The sequence below is a fragment of the Orcinus orca genome, chromosome 8 (assembly GCF_937001465.1).
Source record: "Orcinus orca chromosome 8, mOrcOrc1.1, whole genome shotgun sequence".
Classification (NCBI taxonomy): Eukaryota; Metazoa; Chordata; class Mammalia; order Artiodactyla; family Delphinidae; genus Orcinus; species Orcinus orca.
Window position 1 is genome coordinate 30,600,836 of NC_064566.1, and position 6,159 is coordinate 30,606,994.

The 6,159-nt window shown below is 43.6% G+C and overlaps 1 pseudogene; it reads right to left on the bottom strand.

Moving 5' to 3' along the window:
- Positions 1–3,894: 3,894 nt before the first annotated feature.
- LOC101282873 (xaa-Pro aminopeptidase 3-like) lies at positions 3,895–5,895 on the bottom strand (annotated as a pseudogene).
- Between the last annotated feature and the right edge of the window lie 264 nt (positions 5,896–6,159).

The following is a 6,159-nucleotide window of genomic DNA, read 5'->3' on the forward strand; positions in this document are numbered from 1 at the left end:
AAATAAATGAAATAAATGTTGCTGTTGGGAATTATTTGTTTTGGAAAAACAGCTTACTGTTTCCACCAGGGCTAAGTCTTCAGGGAAATCCTGGACATTCATCCCTGTGACAGAATTCCTGACCTGTGACTCAAGGGGCAGATGAGGTTATGTTTTCAGTGCTTACAAGAAACTAAATTCACTGGGTAATTACTTGTCTACGCAGTCCAAATGGAAAGAGTTAAATGCACTTGGAGACACTCAGGGAAGTGGTATGAATCTCTGGTGTGTTATGGTCTATTTATTCCTTCATTTATTATTTTATTCTTCAGGAAGTATTTATTTTATTTATTTTTTTACATTGTTTTATAGTTTACTTTTAAAATGACAGTAACAAATGGCCTTCCCTTGTTGGGGAATGACATATCTACTTTCAGTCAATAGGGACTTAAAAAGTAACAGCATTTTGTCCAAATTGAACTTACATAATTGCACAAAAGTCATACAAAGCATTAAGAAATGCTCACAAAGACTGCAGTTCTCTCAGCTTCTCATGAAGCACACCCCAAGAGGCCTTGGTTTCAGTGGGGACCCCTGATCTGCATAATACTGATGCTAACCCCAAGTTCCCCAGTGACACATAGGCAGAGGTGAGAGGAGCCAGGAAGACACACGTGCTTTGGGACAGTGGAATTCTGCCCTACAATTAGGGTTTAATGATGTATTCACCTTCTCATATTAGGATTAGTAAACAATTCAGCTGGAAGTATATTTGTCCAGGCTTAAAACTTAACCCTATCAGCTTAAGTTTTGGGATACAGATCCCACTTCAGGAAACTAAAATTAAAAAAAACAAACAAAACTAAGCAAAAAACACACCGTAAAAACCTCTTCCAAGCAAGAGGTTGCTTGGAAACCTCTTGGGCCACCATCCTGGGCCCTCACTTAATTTCTAACATACACACACAAAGAAGTTACCTTATCATCGATCATATGCCAGTTGAGGGATGGTAGACAGAGTCTCACTCAAATCCCAACTCTTGTTTTATGGACAGCAGTTACTGGAAAACTGTGTTACAAAGAACTCTGAGGTCACAGCTGGAACTGGTGGGACAGCCACTATGCTGTACTTATGTGACATGGACACAGGACAGGGAGAGGCACTCATACATCATATTTGCAATCTTTCTATTATTAAGAAAGCTAAGGAGGATGTTGGTTATGTATGTTTTGAAAAACATAACAAAGCCCAATTTTTCTATTTTAATGAGTTGCAATGTCTTTATCTGGGGATTTAACTTATTTTATGGATCTTAAACCTAATTAAGATATAATGTCTATAGTAGGAGTTTTCCTTTTCTGACCTTACAAAAATTAATAAAAAAGATAACAATATTTTGAAAGAAGACACACAAAGAGAACTTTAAGTCACCATGAGAAGTACCTTCCTAACTTGGGTATGACTATGAGAAGAGGAGAGTTATTATTCTATTTCTACTGCTGTGTTTCAAATAAAAAACCCAGTCCCAGTTTAATTATAGAGAAAAATAACAATTCCTGAAGTAAAACCATAAAAGTATGTGTCAGAGGCCATCTAGATATACTTCTTTCCTTTAGATTATTGTTAATATTATTGTTAATATTTCAGCTGTATCTCTTCAATTCAGGGAGAAAAATTCCAATGTAACATTTGAAGCATTTTTTTAAAAATTAAGGTTTTCATTAGAAGAGCTTGGTGTATATATGAAGTATTTATTATACTGAAACATGGAGGGAAATGTGCAGCATGTCTGTGGTAAGGCTAAGAATGAACAAGATTCCAGCACTGTGCACAATTTTCTGCTCAACCAATCCTGAATAGATCAGACAGTCCCTAAACCACTGCTCTGAGACGCTCACTGTGTCATTTCTTTTTTTTTTTTTTTTTCCGGTACGCGGGCCTCTCACTGTTGCGGCCTCTCCCGTTGCGGAGCACAGGCTCCGGACGCACAGGCTCAGCCGTGGCTCACGGGCCCAGCCACTCCGCGGCATGTGGGATCTTCCCGGACCGGGGCACGAACCCGTGTCCCCTGCATCGGCAGGCGGACTCTGAACCACTGCGCCACCAGGGAAGCCCACTGTGTCATTTCTTGAAGGTCCTGATCGTCTGATGCAAATGTTAGCTGCTGTGGTTAATCGGGGACTCAAAGGACAATATGCCTGGGTCAGGGACTATAAATCACCAGGAAAATTCCACAACGGTCATTCTGCGTGTGACTTGCAACACCTGTAGAACTCGCCAGGAATCCAGCCAGAAGTCTGTTTCATGTCCAAGTAGGCTGCTATTCATAAGAGCCACCTAAGCTTTTAGCTAGAAAGTTGAAGACTACAGAAAATGATTTATAGGAAGAAAAGGAAATTCCTTATTCCAGGATTGTAAGTGAACAAAGGAAACCCAATTCCAGAAACAGGTTGTTGAGGCCACAGAGGCCGAGGGAGTGAGAAGCCAGAGTTGTGGGTTTCTTTTCAGTCCCCTCTTAGAAAGTAACAAGCACAGGACAGAAAAGTTGGAGGTGGGTGAGGAGAGCAGGCGCAGGGGTGATGACTCCAGCTGTGCAGCCATGCATTCCCACAGCTGCTGAGCAAGCCAAGCATTGGTGCGTGAGCACTGTCAGGACACAATTTGTATCACTTTGGTTGCTAACATTATCTTTGTCTCCCGATGAAGTCACTGCCTGTCTGCTTTGGGCTCTGTACCTTGGGTTTCTCCGACAAGACGGGCAAACCTCTAGCACTGCAAGGAGTGTTAATCTCCTAGCCCGTTCTTCCCTAAAGCAAATATTTTCTTAAAAATTTTCGAATTTAGGGCTTCCCCTTATGACAGAAGCTCCCAAATAACCTATTTGCAGTAGTCTCGCCCTGTTCACTTTGCAAAGTGAGTTTTATATAATTGCATCCAGTGCTGTGTTGAGGGAAACATGAGTCTTTACCAATTGTCCTTCCAGTGCTAACGTCCAAGGAAGGAAAGGATCACAGGGTGTTTACAGGTACTGGGTGGGTTGCATATTTTGTTTTTATCGGCACTAAAGGAAATCACAGAATCATAATAAATAAATCACAGAATGATAATCACAGAATGATAATCACAGAATGATAATGTCTGAATACGGGCTGCCATTCCTCTGACTTTAATAGGGTAAGTAGAGGATCTGCCCTTGGCCAGGGAAGCAGCTTCAAGGGTGTGCTCTGAGGGTCAATGCATTAAGAATCTATAAAGAAAGCATGGATGTCTGGGAAAGGAATCATCTTTAGATTGAGAACAGATGGATGGAGGTCTGGATCTATAGCAGACACAGATATACTTTTCTTTCTTTCATTTCCTTCCTTATCAAGAATCTAAACACCTTCCAGGTCCCAGGCAACCACATACTAAGAAAGGCTCAAAAGTGTTTTGTTCAATAGCTAGTGTTGCTGGAATCTGGACTGTGGCTGAATGCTGTGACTGTAGGACACCAATGCCCTGAAGGCTCACGTGGCTCCAGTAGATATGTGGGTTCCTGGATAGGTAGGCAGGTGTCATAGAAGGTACGTACTGGCCACCCACAATCACTGATGCGTGGTTTTCAGTGTAGGCAAAGACCTTGGTGATTGGCTCAAAATATATAAGCATTACCCCAAAATCTTATGATATTAGGTGGATCTCAGGAAAAGTGCAGAAGGGGAAGGACCTGGAGAGAATTTATCCATGTGTTAAGTGGAATGCATGGACATATGTAACCAAGATCTTTCTTTACATCTTAAAACTAAACTTGTCTGAGTCATTAATTCTACAGAATTAATGTTACTAAAGTTGTAGTAATACACAATCCAAAAATTCATTTTCCCAGATTTCTAGCTACATAAAACAAAAAAGACCACATACACAATTTCATACACTCATATAGCGCTGCACTCCCCAGTGGAACACGTATATAAATGTCCACACAGAGACCCCCAGAAAGCACACGTGCACAGAGGCCAACGTCCACCCCTCCTGAACCTGATATGCATGTGGGTCACAATGAAGGTCAAGGCCCTACTGCATATCTGTTCGATGTCATTCATCTCTTTGGGACAATCTGCAGAAAGGATGAGAGGTGAGTCCTCAGTTACCACTACATCATCCTCAATCCATACACCAAGACCACGGAACTTCTCAGGGTCATCTTTGTCATCCTCCGGAATATAAATACCTGCCTCCACTGTGATTACCATACCAGGCTGCAGAGGGAGGGAGCAGGGCATGTCTGGGGTGCTGTGGACCTCCATCCCGAGGTAATGGCCAACATGATGCAGGCAGTATTTTCGAGCAGCCTTGAAGGCATTATTTTCCTTAATGTTCTTCATGATCCCCAACTCTTTAAGCTTCTGTCCTATCAGTGTTAGCAACATGTTGTAGACGTTATCCAAGCTTGTTCCAGGGGAGCAGAGAGTCAGAAAATCCCTCTGGACTTCTGCAACAGCTTCATAGAGTTCTGCCTGAGGTGCCGTGAACCTGCCATTGACAGGCCAGGTACGAGTGATGTCACTCACATAGCAAGAAGACTCACAACCTCCATCCAGCAGCACCATTTCCCCATCCTCGATGCATTGATTGTTCTTCACATAGTGCAGAGTGTTTGACCCATTACCTCCAGCAACCACAGGTGGGTAGGCTAAGACGTCTGCACCACGGGCCCGGCATTCAAATTCAAACTTAGCATAAAGGAAGCCTTCCTCTACAGGGGCTTTACTGGCAAACATGATCTCTATGAAAGCCTGTGATGTCAGCTTCCCAATAATCTGCATTTGTTCAATTTCTGCAGGAGATTTTTTTGGGGGGGCATTCATATATATATATATTTGACATCTTTATTGGAGTATAATTGCTTTACAATGGTGTGTTAGTTTCTGCTGTATAACAAAGTGAATCAGCTATACATAAACATATGTCCCCATATCTCCTCCCTCTTGTGTCTCCCTCCCACCCTCCGTATCCCACCCCTCTAGGTGGTCACAAAGCACCGAGCTGATCTCCCTGTGCTATGTGCCTGCTTCCCACTAGCTATCTATTTTACATTTGGTAGTGTATATATGTCCATGCCGCTCTCTCACTTCGTCCCAGCTTACCTCTCCCCCTCACCGTGTCCTCAAGTCCATGCTCTATGTCTCTGCAGGAGGTTTGATCAGCCTGAGACGCTGTACCAGCTGCTGCACAGCCCGAACCTTGTTCTTGCTCCTGGCTTTGACCTCTGCCAACTGCTTCATGTAGTCACAGTGGAGCTGTGTGAGCCGGCCTCATCCAGTCATACCACAGTGTACGTGTCTCAGCTTTCAGTTTCGGTCCAACATGTTGAAATTCTTCCAGCGTATAGGCTTCGTCCCCTCCAGTTAGAGCTGTTTCTCCATCGGTACCAGATCGGGGGCCATCCCAAAGTTCTTGGCTGGGATCTCTCTGAGGCACAAACAGCATGGCCTTGTGTGCTGGTAACTGATGGCGGGGAGGCTTTGAAGGACCAGAATGCTATCAGACTCTTGGAATTCACACAGGTACAGGAAATCGTTGTCTTGGTGGAAAGTATAGGGGATATCATTGCTCATATAGTATGTAGGGTTGGACAGCAGTACCACTGTGTGGTCTGTACCACTCTGCCCTTGTGCTTCCTTGTAGATCAGAGCTATTAGTTTGTGTCTACGAAGCGCATATTCCACCTGGAATAGTCCTGGCGTCACCTCCCCTGGTCTGAGGAGGTGTGGGTGTGTAAAGGGCCTGGGCTGGCCTAAGTATCAGTTTGGAATCCTCCTCTCTCGGATGGGCTGCAGGGAGTACCTTCGCTGTGAACATGACATGCATCTGGAGAGGCTGCGGACGCTTGCTACTGCGGGAACAAGCTTAGTTGCTGAGAGTAGTCAAGGCATTACTGCCATGCTTGCGCTTCAGGAAGGAAACACGGAAAACTCAGGAAATATTTTTTGAGCACCTACCATATACCAGGTCCTGAGGTAAGTGCCAGGGATCCAATGGTAAGCAAAATGGTCATTAATTCCCCAATTTGTTCAGTGAGGGGGGCAAATCATTAAGCAAATAGTTTCACAAATACATATATAAAAGCCATGATGAAAAGTCCATCAGTGAGTAGCTATTAAATGCTTACTGTATACTCATCCTTGTGCTTGGTGCTG